Raw genomic sequence first — 13,823 nt, 5'->3', positions numbered from 1 at the left:
GAAAAACGAGGATTTGAAAAAAAGACGAAAATCACTCCGAGACCATGGGCTATAGTCCATGGTCTCGGAGTGATTTTCGTCTTTTTTTCAAATCCTCAAAAATGATGAAAAACGGCATGCTATAGTATGCCGTCCGAGGCCATGGGCTAAATGATGAAAAACGAGGATTTGAAAAAAAGACGAAAATCACTCCGAGACCATGGGCTATAGTCCATGGTCTCGGAGTGATTTTCGTCTTTTTTTCAAATCCTCAAAAATGATGAAAAACGGCATGCTATAGTATTCCGTCTGAGGCCATGGGCTATAAATGATGAAAAACGAGGATTTGAAAAAAAGACGAAAATCATTCCGAGACCATGGACTATAGCCCATGGTATCGGAGTGATTTTCGTCTTTTTTTCAAATCCTCAAAAATGATGAAAAACGGCATGCTATAGTATGCCGTCCGAGGCCATGGGCTATAAATGATGAAAAACGAGGATTTGAAAAAAAGACGAAAATCACTCCGAGACCATGGGCTATAGTCCATGGTCTCGGAGTGATTTTCGTCTTTTTTTCAAATCCTCAAAAATGATGAAAAACGGCATGCTATAGTATGCCGTCCGAGGCCATGGGCTATAAATGATGAAAAACGAGGATTTGAAAAAAAGACGAAAATCACTCCGAGACCATGGGCTATAGTCCATGGTCTCGGAGTGATTTTCGTCTTTTTTTCAAATCCTCAAAAATGATGAAAAACGGCATGCTATAGTATGCCGTCCGAGGCCATGGGCTGTTAGCCTGGTATCCAGCCTGCTTCGCTACGTTCGGCGGATTTTTTTTTCTCTCTTCGCTTATCAGTCTGGAAAGCCTCCCATTGGGAGGTTTTGCAGAACTACACTAGAACTACATATGTTACGTAGTCAACGTCGTTGCTGATTGGATGTTGTTCCAACGAATGAGAGTAGCGTTAGGCAACCTACGTCATCAGCCAGCGCCACCCTCCATGCTTTTCACCATAGACATATATACATAGACGCCTCATTTGCCGCTGCAGTTCATTGGAGCGACGTGTATCCCAATGAAGGCGGAAGTGCAGTGCTGAAGGCTTTTTTTTTTTTTTTAACAAATCTTTATAACAGTCATGACAATATACATTACAAAACAAGACAAACAAACACAAACAACAAAGTTATTAACAATACAACATCAGAGCCAGGGGGGATTAGATTACTAACAGAAAACATTAAAAGAGTGAACACAAAGCAACAGTTCTCCGCAGCTTTCTTATTTAGAAGTGCTGAAGGCATTTGCTGAAGGCGACTGCGTCGCTGCCCGAGTGACGTCACTCATGTGAATCCTCCATGTCTCTCGCTGTCACTCAAGTGACTACTGGCCAATCACAGCGCGTCTTTTCCGGGACTTATGTTACGCACGCGGAAGCTTGACAAGCTTCCGCTTTGCTTCCGCTATTCTTCGCAAGGAATGTCGGGAAAATAGTGCCTTCAATTTTGACACACGCCTCAGAGCCGGAAGGGGCGTCTATGTATATATGTCTATGCTTTTCACTGCGCTGCACTGCGCTTTGCTATGACGTCTCACTGGTGCTTTGTCCCGCCCCGCACCACAGACCAATCAGAAGCCACGGTAGGTTTCGAAGCTTTTGGCATGTCCCGCCTCCCTTGGAGATAGGAGGCTTTCCAGACTGATAAGCGAAGAGAGAAAAAAAAATCCGCCGAACGTAGCGAAGCAGGCTGGATACCAGGCTAATGGGCTGTAGTGGCAGCAGTGGCCGAACGGATAGCGGCGCGGTCTAGATACCGGAAGGTTCCCAGTTCGAATCAGCCGTCCGACACGTTAAAATTACCACCGCTGAAATGCCCTTGAACAAGGCATCAACCACTACGATGAAATGTGTTCTATGAGCAGGGCCTGGCTGGAAACAAGTTCTTGAGCTTAGCCCAGATACCCTGGGTAAATATAGATTTCATTTCATTTCATTTCATTTCATTTCATTTCATTTCATTTCATTTCATATAAATGATGAAAAACGAGGATTTGAAAAAAAGACGAAAATCACTCCGAGACCATGGACTATAGCCCATGGTATCGGAGTGATTTTCGTCTTTTTTTCAAATCCTCAAAAATGATGAAAAACGGCATGCTATAGTATGCCGTCCGAGGCCATGGGCTATAAATTATGAAAAACGAGGATTTGAAAAAAAGACGAAAATCACTCCGAGACCATGGGCTATAGTCCATGGTCTCGGAGTGATTTTCGTCTTTTTTTCAAATCCTCAAAAATGATGAAAAACGGCATGCTATAGTATGCCGTCCGAGGCCATGGGCTATAAATTATGAAAAACGAGGATTTGAAAAAAAGACGAAAATCACTCCGAGACCATGGGCTATAGTCCATGGTCTCGGAGTGATTTTCGTCTTTTTTTCAAATCCTCAAAAATGATGAAAAACGGCATGCTATAGTATGCCGTCCGAGGCCATGGGCTATAAATTATGAAAAACGAGGATTTGAAAAAAAGACGAAAATCACTCCGAGACCATGGGCTATAGTCCATGGTCTCGGAGTGATTTTCGTCTTTTTTTCAAATCCTCAAAAATGATGAAAAACGGTATGCTATAGTATGCCGTCCGAGGCCATGGGCTATAAATGATGAAAAACGAGGATTTGAAAAAAAGACGAAAATCACTCCGAGACCATGGACTATAGCCCATGGTCTCGGAGTGATTTTCGTCTTTTTTTCAAATCCTCAAAAATGATGAAAAACGGCATGCTATAGTATGCCGTCCGAGGCCATGGGCTATAAATGATGAAAAACGAGGATTTGAAAAAAAGACGAAAATCACTCCGAGACCATGGGCTATAGTCCATGGTCTCGGAGTGATTTTCGTCTTTTTTTCAAATCCTCAAAAATGATGAAAAACGGCATGCTATAGTATGCCGTCCGAGGCCATGGGCTATAAATTATGAAAAACGAGGATTTGAAAAAAAGACGAAAATCACTCCGAGACCATGGGCTATAGTCCATGGTCTCGGAGTGATTTTCGTCTTTTTTTCAAATCCTCAAAAATGATGAAAAACGGCATGCTATAGTATGCCGTCCGAGGCCATGGGCTATAAATGATGAAAAACGAGGATTTGAAAAAAAGACGAAAATCACTCCGAGACCATGGACTATAGCCCATGGTATCGGAGTGATTTTCGTCTTTTTTTCAAATCCTCAAAAATGATGAAAAACGGCATGCTATAGTATGCCGTCCGAGGCCATGGGCTATAAATGATGAAAAACGAGGATTTGAAAAAAAGACGAAAATCACTCCGAGACCATGGGCTATAGTCCATGGTCTCGGAGTGATTTTCGTCTTTTTTTCAAATCCTCAAAAATGATGAAAAACGGCATGCTATAGTATGCCGTCCGAGGCCATGGGCTATAAATGATGAAAAACGAGGATTTGAAAAAAAGACGAAAATCACTCCGAGACCATGGACTATAGCCCATGGTATCGGAGTGATTTTCGTCTTTTTTTCAAGTCCTCAAAAATGATGAAAAACGGCATGCTATAGTATGCCGTCCGAGGCCATGGGCTATAAATTATGAAAAACGAGGATTTGAAAAAAAGACGAAAATCACTCCGAGACCATGGACTATAGCCCATGGTATCGGAGTGATTTTCGTCTTTTTTTCAAATCCTCAAAAATGATGAAAAACGGCATGCTATAGTATGCCGTCCGAGGCCATGGGCTATAAATGATGAAAAACGAGGATTTGAAAAAAAGACGAAAATCACTCCGAGACCATGGGCTATAGTCCATGGTCTCGGAGTGATTTTCGTCTTTTTTTCAAATCCTCAAAAATGATGAAAAACGGCATGCTATAGTATGCCGTCCGAGGCCATGGGCTATAAATGATGAAAAACGAGGATTTGAAAAAAAGACGAAAATCACTCCGAGACCATGGGCTATAGTCCATGGTCTCGGAGTGATTTTCGTCTTTTTTTCAAATCCTCAAAAATGATGAAAAACGGCATGCTATAGTATGCCGTCCGAGGCCATGGGCTATAAATGATGAAAAACGAGGATTTGAAAAAAAGACGAAAATCACTCCGAGACCATGGACTATAGCCCATGGTATCGGAGTGATTTTCGTCTTTTTTTCAAATCCTCAAAAATGATGAAAAACGGCATGCTATAGTATGCCGTCCGAGGCCATGGGCTATAAATTATGAAAAACGAGGATTTGAAAAAAAGACGAAAATCACTCCGAGACCATGGACTATAGCCCATGGTATCGGAGTGATTTTCGTCTTTTTTTCAAATCCTCAAAAATGATGAAAAACGGCATGCTATAGTATGCCGTCCGAGGCCATGGGCTATAAATGATGAAAAACGAGGATTTGAAAAAAAGACGAAAATCACTCCGAGACCATGGGCTATAGTCCATGGTCTCGGAGTGATTTTCGTCTTTTTTTCAAATCCTCAAAAATGATGAAAAACGGCATGCTATAGTATGCCGTCCGAGGCCATGGGCTATAAATGATGAAAAACGAGGATTTGAAAAAAAGACGAAAATCACTCCGAGACCATGGGCTATAGTCCATGGTCTCGGAGTGATTTTCGTCTTTTTTTCAAATCCTCAAAAATGATGAAAAACGGCATGCTATAGTATGCCGTCCGAGGCCATGGGCTATAAATGATGAAAAACGAGGATTTGAAAAAAAGACGAAAATCACTCCGAGACCATGGACTATAGCCCATGGTATCGGAGTGATTTTCGTCTTTTTTTCAAATCCTCAAAAATGATGAAAAACGGCATGCTATAGTATGCCGTCCGAGGCCATGGGCTATAAATGATGAAAAACGAGGATTTGAAAAAAAGACGAAAATCACTCCGAGACCATGGGCTATAGTCCATGGTCTCGGAGTGATTTTCGTCTTTTTTTCAAATCCTCAAAAATGATGAAAAACGGCATGCTATAGTATGCCGTCCGAGGCCATGGGCTATAAATTATGAAAAACGAGGATTTGAAAAAAAGACGAAAATCACTCCGAGACCATGGGCTATAGTCCATGGTCTCGGAGTGATTTTCGTCTTTTTTTCAAATCCTCAAAAATGATGAAAAACGGCATGCTATAGTATGCCGTCCGAGGCCATGGGCTATAAATTATGAAAAACGAGGATTTGAAAAAAAGACGAAAATCACTCCGAGACCATGGACTATAGCCCATGGTATCGGAGTGATTTTCGTCTTTTTTTCAAATCCTCAAAAATGATGAAAAACGGCATGCTATAGTATGCCGTCCGAGGCCATGGGCTATAAATGATGAAAAACGAGGATTTGAAAAAAAGACGAAAATCACTCCGAGACCATGGGCTATAGTCCATGGTCTCGGAGTGATTTTCGTCTTTTTTTCAAATCCACAAAAATGATGAAAAACGGCATGCTATAGTATGCCGTCCGAGGCCATGGGCTATAAATGATGAAAAACGAGGATTTGAAAAAAAGACGAAAATCACTCCGAGACCATGGGCTATAGTCCATGGTCTCGGAGTGATTTTCGTCTTTTTTTCAAATCCTCAAAAATGATGAAAAACGGCATGCTATAGTATGCCGTCCGAGGCCATGGGCTATAAATGATGAAAAACGAGGATTTGAAAAAAAGACGAAAATCACTCCGAGACCATGGACTATAGCCCATGGTATCGGAGTGATTTTCGTCTTTTTTTCAAATCCTCAAAAATGATGAAAAACGGCATGCTATAGTATGCCGTCCGAGGCCATGGGCTATAAATTATGAAAAACGAGGATTTGAAAAAAAGACAAAAATCACTCCGAGACCATGGACTATAGCCCATGGTATCGGAGTGATTTTCGTCTTTTTTTCAAATCCTCAAAAATGATGAAAAACGGCATGCTATAGTATGCCGTCCGAGGCCATGGGCTATAAATGATGAAAAACGAGGATTTGAAAAAAAGACGAAAATCACTCCGAGACCATGGGCTATAGTCCATGGTCTCGGAGTGATTTTCGTCTTTTTTTCAAATCCTCAAAAATGATGAAAAACGGCATGCTATAGTATGCCGTCCGAGGCCATGGGCTATAAATTATGAAAAACGAGGATTTGAAAAAAAGACGAAAATCACTCCGAGACCATGGGCTATAGTCCATGGTCTCGGAGTGATTTTCGTCTTTTTTTCAAATCCTCAAAAATGATGAAAAACGGCATGCTATAGTATGCCGTCCGAGGCCATGGGCTATAAATGATGAAAAACGAGGATTTGAAAAAAAGACGAAAATCACTCCGAGACCATGGACTATAGCCCATGGTATCGGAGTGATTTTCGTCTTTTTTTCAAATCCTCAAAAATGATGAAAAACGGCATGCTATAGTATGCCGTCCGAGGCCATGGGCTATAAATGATGAAAAACGAGGATTTGAAAAAAAGACGAAAATCACTCCGAGACCATGGGCTATAGTCCATGGTCTCGGAGTGATTTTCGTCTTTTTTTCAAATCCTCAAAAATGATGAAAAACGGCATGCTATAGTATGCCGTCCGAGGCCATGGGCTATAAATGATGAAAAACGAGGATTTGAAAAAAAGACGAAAATCACTCCGAGACCATGGGCTATAGTCCATGGTCTCGGAGTGATTTTCGTCTTTTTTTCAAATCCTCAAAAATGATGAAAAACGGCATGCTATAGTATGCCGTCCGAGGCCATGGGCTATAAATGATGAAAAACGAGGATTTGAAAAAAAGACGAAAATCACTCCGAGACCATGGACTATAGCCCATGGTATCGGAGTGATTTTCGTCTTTTTTTCAAATCCTCAAAAATGATGAAAAACGGCATGCTATAGTATGCCGTCCGAGGCCATGGGCTATAAATTATGAAAAACGAGGATTTGAAAAAAAGACAAAAATCACTCCGAGACCATGGACTATAGCCCATGGTATCGGAGTGATTTTCGTCTTTTTTTCAAATCCTCAAAAATGATGAAAAACGGCATGCTATAGTATGCCGTCCGAGGCCATGGGCTATAAATGATGAAAAACGAGGATTTGAAAAAAAGACGAAAATCACTCCGAGACCATGGGCTATAGTCCATGGTCTCGGAGTGATTTTCGTCTTTTTTTCAAATCCTCAAAAATGATGAAAAACGGCATGCTATAGTATGCCGTCCGAGGCCATGGGCTATAAATTATGAAAAACGAGGATTTGAAAAAAAGACGAAAATCACTCCGAGACCATGGGCTATAGTCCATGGTCTCGGAGTGATTTTCGTCTTTTTTTCAAATCCTCAAAAATGATGAAAAACGGCATGCTATAGTATGCCGTCCGAGGCCATGGGCTATAAATGATGAAAAACGAGGATTTGAAAAAAAGACGAAAATCACTCCGAGACCATGGACTATAGCCCATGGTATCGGAGTGATTTTCGTCTTTTTTTCAAATCCTCAAAAATGATGAAAAACGGCATGCTATAGTATGCCGTCCGAGGCCATGGGCTATAAATGATGAAAAACGAGGATTTGAAAAAAAGACGAAAATCACTCCGAGACCATGGGCTATAGTCCATGGTCTCGGAGTGATTTTCGTCTTTTTTTCAAATCCTCAAAAATGATGAAAAACGGCATGCTATAGTATGCCGTCCGAGGCCATGGGCTATAAATGATGAAAAACGAGGATTTGAAAAAAAGACGAAAATCACTCCGAGACCATGGGCTATAGTCCATGGTCTCGGAGTGATTTTCGTCTTTTTTTCAAATCCTCAAAAATGATGAAAAACGGCATGCTATAGTATGCCGTCCGAGGCCATGGGCTATAAATGATGAAAAACGAGGATTTGAAAAAAATACGAAAATCACTCCGAGACCATGGACTATAGCCCATGGTATCGGAGTGATTTTCGTCTTTTTTTCAAATCCTCAAAAATGATGAAAAACGGCATGCTATAGTATGCCGTCCGAGGCCATGGGCTATAAATTATGAAAAACGAGGATTTGAAAAAAAGACAAAAATCACTCCGAGACCATGGACTATAGCCCATGGTATCGGAGTGATTTTCGTCTTTTTTTCAAATCCTCAAAAATGATGAAAAACGGCATGCTATAGTATGCCGTCCGAGGCCATGGGCTATAAATGATGAAAAACGAGGATTTGAAAAAAAGACGAAAATCACTCCGAGACCATGGGCTATAGTCCATGGTCTCGGAGTGATTTTCGTCTTTTTTTCAAATCCTCAAAAATGATGAAAAACGGCATGCTATAGTATGCCGTCCGAGGCCATGGGCTATAAATGATGAAAAACGAGGATTTGAAAAAAAGACGAAAATCACTCCGAGACCATGGGCTATAGTCCATGGTCTCGGAGTGATTTTCGTCTTTTTTTCAAATCCTCAAAAATGATGAAAAACGGCATGCTATAGTATGCCGTCCGAGGCCATGGGCTATAAATGATGAAAAACGAGGATTTGAAAAAAAGACGAAAATCACTCCGAGACCATGGACTATAGCCCATGGTATCGGAGTGATTTTCGTCTTTTTTTCAAATCCTCAAAAATGATGAAAAACGGCATGCTATAGTATGCCGTCCGAGGCCATGGGCTATAAATGATGAAAAACGAGGATTTGAAAAAAAGACGAAAATCACTCCGAGACCATGGGCTATAGTCCATGGTCTCGGAGTGATTTTCGTCTTTTTTTCAAATCCTCAAAAATGATGAAAAACGGCATGCTATAGTATGCCGTCCGAGGCCATGGGCTATAAATGATGAAAAACGAGGATTTGAAAAAAAGACGAAAATCACTCCGAGACCATGGACTATAGCCCATGGTATCGGAGTGATTTTCGTCTTTTTTTCAAATCCTCAAAAATGATGAAAAACGGCATGCTATAGTATGCCGTCCGAGGCCATGGGCTATAAATTATGAAAAACGAGGATTTGAAAAAAAGACGAAAATCACTCCGAGACCATGGGCTATAGTCCATGGTCTCGGAGTGATTTTCGTCTTTTTTTCAAATCCTCCAAAATGATGAAAAACGGCATGCTATAGTAGCCCTCCGAGGCCATGGGCTATAAATGATGAAAAACGAGGATTTGAAAAAAAGACGAAAATCACTCCGAGACCATGGGCTATAGTCCATGGTCTCGGAGTGATTTTCGTCTTTTTTTCAAATCCTCAAAAATGATGAAAAACGGCATGCTATAGTATGCCGTCCGAGGCCATGGGCTATAAATGATGAAAAACGAGGATTTGAAAAAAAGACGAAAATCACTCCGAGACCATGGGCTATATATAGTCCATGGTCTCGGAGTGATTTTCGTCTTTTTTTCAAATCCTCAAAAATGATGAAAAACGGCATGCTATAGTATGCCGTCCGAGGCCATGGGCTATAAATGATGAAAAACGAGGATTTGAAAAAAAGACGAAAATCACTCCGAGACCATGGGCTATAGTCCATGGTCTCGGAGTGATTTTCGTCTTTTTTTCAAATCCTCAAAAATGATGAAAAACGGCATGCTATAGTATTCCGTCTGAGGCCATGGGCTATAAATGATGAAAAACGAGGATTTGAAAAAAAGACGAAAATCACTCCGAGACCAGGGGCTATAGTCCATGGTCTCGGAGTGATTTTCGTCTTTTTTTCAAATCCTCAAAAATGATGAAAAACGGCATGCTATAGTATGCCGTCCGAGGCCATGGGCTATAAATGATGAAAAACGAGGATTTGAAAAAAAGACGAAAATCACTCCGAGACCATGGGCTATAGTCCATGGTCTCGGAGTGATTTTCGTCTTTTTTTCAAATCCTCAAAAATGATGAAAAACGGCATGCTATAGTATGCCGTCCGAGGCCATGGGCTATAAATGATGAAAAACGAGGATTTGAAAAAAAGACGAAAATCACTCCGAGACCATGGACTATAGCCCATGGTATCGGAGTGATTTTCGTCTTTTTTTCAAATCCTCAAAAATGATGAAAAACGGCATGCTATAGTATGCCGTCCGAGGCCATGGGCTATAAATGATGAAAAACGAGGATTTGAAAAAAAGACGAAAATCACTCCGAGACCATGGGCTATAGTCCATGGTCTCGGAGTGATTTTCGTCTTTTTTTCAAATCCTCAAAAATGATGAAAAACGGCAGGCTATAGTATGCCGTCCGAGGCCATGGGCTATAAATGATGAAAAACGAGGATTTGAAAAAAAGACGAAAATCACTCCGAGACCATGGGCTATAGTCCATGGTCTCGGAGTGATTTTCGTCTTTTTTTCAAATCCTCAAAAATGATGAAAAACGGCATGCTATAGTATGCCGTCCGAGGCCATGGGCTATAAATGATGAAAAACGAGGATTTGAAAAAAAGACGAAAATCACTCCGAGACCATGGGCTATAGTCCATGGTCTCGGAGTGATTTTCGTATTTTTTTCAAATCCTCAAAAATGATGAAAAACGGCATGCTATAGTATGCCGTCCGAGGCCATGGGCTATAAATGATGAAAAACGAGGATTTGAAAAAAAGACGAAAATCACTCCGAGACCATGGGCTATAGTCCATGGTCTCGGAGTGATTTTCGTCTTTTTTTCAAATCCTCAAAAATGATGAAAAACGGCATGCTATAGTATGCCGTCCGAGGCCATGGGCTATAAATGATGAAAAACGAGGATTTGAAAAAAAGACGAAAATCACTCCGAGACCATGGGCTATAGTCCATGGTCTCGGAGTGATTTTCGTCTTTTTTTCAAATCCTCAAAAATGATGAAAAACGGCATGCTATAGTAGCCCTCCGAGGCCATGGGCTATAAATGATGAAAAACGAGGATTTGAAAAAAAGACGAAAATCACTCCGAGACCATGGGCTATAGTCCATGGTCTCGGAGTGATTTTCGTATTTTTTTCAAATCCTCAAAAATGATGAAAAACGGCATGCTATAGTATGCCGTCCGAGGCCATGGGCTATAAATGATGAAAAACGAGGATTTGAAAAAAAGACGAAAATCACTCCGAGACCATGGGCTATAGTCCATGGTCTCGGAGTGATTTTCGTCTTTTTTTCAAATCCTCAAAAATGATGAAAAACGGCATGCTATAGTATGCCGTCCGAGGCCATGGGCTATAAATGATGAAAAACGAGGATTTGAAAAAAAGACGAAAATCACTCCGAGACCATGGGCTATAGTCCATGGTCTCGGAGTGATTTTCGTCTTTTTTTCAAATCCTCAAAAATGATGAAAAACGGCATGCTATAGTAGCCCTCCGAGGCCATGGGCTATAAATGATGAAAAACGAGGATTTGAAAAAAAGACGAAAATCACTCCGAGACCATGGGCTATAGTCCATGGTCTCGGAGTGATTTTCGTCTTTTTTTCAAATCCTCAAAAATGATGAAAAACGGCATGCTATAGTATGCCGTCCGAGGCCATGGGCTATAAATGATGAAAAACGAGGATTTGAAAAAAAGACGAAAATCACTCCGAGACCATGGGCTATAGTCCATGGTCTCGGAGTGATTTTCGTCTTTTTTTCAAATCCTCAAAAATGATGAAAAACGGCATGCTATAGTATGCCGTCCGAGGCCATGGGCTATAAATGATGAAAAACGAGGATTTGAAAAAAAGACGAAAATCACTCCGAGACCATGGGCTATAGTCCATGGTCTCGGAGTGATTTTCGTCTTTTTTTCAAATCCTCAAAAATGATGAAAAACGGCATGCTATAGTAGCCCTCCGAGGCCATGGGCTATAAATGATGAAAAACGAGGATTTGAAAAAAAGACGAAAATCACTCCGAGACCATGGGCTATAGTCCATGGTCTCGGAGTGATTTTCGTCTTTTTTTCAAATCCTCAAAAATGATGAAAAACGGCATGCTATAGTATGCCGTCCGAGGCCATGGGCTATAAATGATGAAAAACGAGGATTTGAAAAAAAGACGAAAATAACTCCGAGACCATGGGCTATAGTCCATGGTCTCGGAGTGATTTTCGTCTTTTTTTCAAATCCTCAAAAATGATGAAAAACGGCATGCTATAGTATGCCGTCCGAGGCCATGGGCTATAAATGATGAAAAACGAGGATTTGAAAAAAAGACGAAAATCACTCCGAGACCATGGACTATAGCCCATGGTCTCGGAGTGATTTTCGTCTTTTTTTCAAATCCTCAAAAATGATGAAAAACGCATGCTATAGTATGCCGTCCGAGGCCATGGGCTATAAATGATGAAAAACGAGGATTTGAAAAAAAGACGAAAATCACTCCGAGACCATGGGCTATAGTCCATGGTCTCGGAGTGATTTTCGTCTTTTTTTCAAATCCTCAAAAATGATGAAAAACGGCATGCTATAGTATTCCGTCTGAGGCCATGGGCTATAAATGATGAAAAACGAGGATTTGAAAAAAAGACGAAAATCACTCCGAGACCAGGGGCTATAGTCCATGGTCTCGGAGTGATTTTCGTCTTTTTTTCAAATCCTCAAAAATGATGAAAAACGGCATGCTATAGTATGCCGTCCGAGGCCATGGGCTATAAATGATGAAAAACGAGGATTTGAAAAAAAGACGAAAATCACTCCGAGACCATGGACTATAGCCCATGGTCTCGGAGTGATTTTCGTCTTTTTTTCAAATCCTCAAAAATGATGAAAAACGGCATGCTATAGTATGCCGTCCGAGGCCATGGGCTATAAATTATGAAAAACGAGGATTTGAAAAAAAGACGAAAATCACTCCGAGACCATGGGCTATAGTCCATGGTCTCGGAGTGATTTTCGTCTTTTTTTCAAATCCTCAAAAATGATGAAAAACGGCATGCTATAGTATGCCGTCCGAGGCCATGGGCTATAAATGATGAAAAACGAGGATTTGAAAAAAAGACGAAAATCACTCCGAGACCATGGGCTATAGTCCATGGTCTCGGAGTGATTTTCGTCTTTTTTTCAAATCCTCAAAAATGATGAAAAACGGCATGCTATAGTATGCCGTCCGAGGCCATGGGCTATAAATGATGAAAAACGAGGATTTGAAAAAAAGACGAAAATCACTCCGAGACCATGGGCTATAGTCCATGGTCTCGGAGTGATTTTCGTCTTTTTTTCAAATCCTCAAAAATGATGAAAAACGGCATGCTATAGTATGCCGTCCGAGGCCATGGGCTATAAATGATGAAAAACGAGGATTTGAAAAAAAGACGAAAATCACTCCGAGACCATGGGCTATAGTCCATGGTCTCGGAGTGATTTTCGTCTTTTTTTCAAATCCTCAAAAATGATGAAAAACGGCATGCTATAGTATGCCGTCCGAGGCCATGGGCTATAAATGATGAAAAACGAGGATTTGAAAAAAAGACGAAAATCACTCCGAGACCATGGGCTATAGTCCATGGTCTCGGAGTGATTTTCGTATTTTTTTCAAATCCTCAAAAATGATGAAAAACGGCATGCTATAGTATGCCGTCCGAGGCCATGGGCTATAAATGATGAAAAACGAGGATTTGAAAAAAAGACGAAAATCACTCCGAGACCATGGGCTATAGTCCATGGTCTCGGAGTGATTTTCGTCTTTTTTTCAAATCCTCAAAAATGATGAAAAACGGCATGCTATAGTATGCCGTCCGAGGCCATGGGCTATAAATGATGAAAAACGAGGATTTGAAAAAAAGACGAAAATCACTCCGAGACCATGGGCTATAGTCCATGGTCTCGGAGTGATTTTCGTCTTTTTTTCAAATCCTCAAAAATGATGAAAAACGGCATGCTATAGTAGCCCTCCGAGGCCATGGGCTATAAATGATGAAAAACGAGGATTTGAAAAAAAGAC

The 13,823-nt window shown here is 40.9% G+C and overlaps 1 protein-coding gene across 1 annotated transcript in view; it reads left to right on the top strand.

The window, feature by feature from the left end:
* The first annotated feature begins 1,516 nt into the window (after positions 1-1,516).
* The window catches only part of hhat (hedgehog acyltransferase), a 428,216-nt gene continuing 415,909 nt past the window's right edge, over positions 1,517-13,823 (top strand). Inside the window, exon 1 of the mRNA XM_079511738.1 lies at positions 1,517-1,540. The gene's annotated coding sequence lies outside the window, so the exon portion shown is untranslated. The remainder of the gene's footprint in view (positions 1,541-13,823) is intronic.

This window comes from Electrona antarctica (assembly GCF_951216825.1).
Source record: "Electrona antarctica genome assembly, chromosome: 10".
NCBI lineage: Eukaryota > Metazoa > Chordata > Actinopteri > Myctophiformes > Myctophidae > Electrona > Electrona antarctica.
This window is presented reverse-complemented; position numbering and strand designations above follow the sequence as displayed.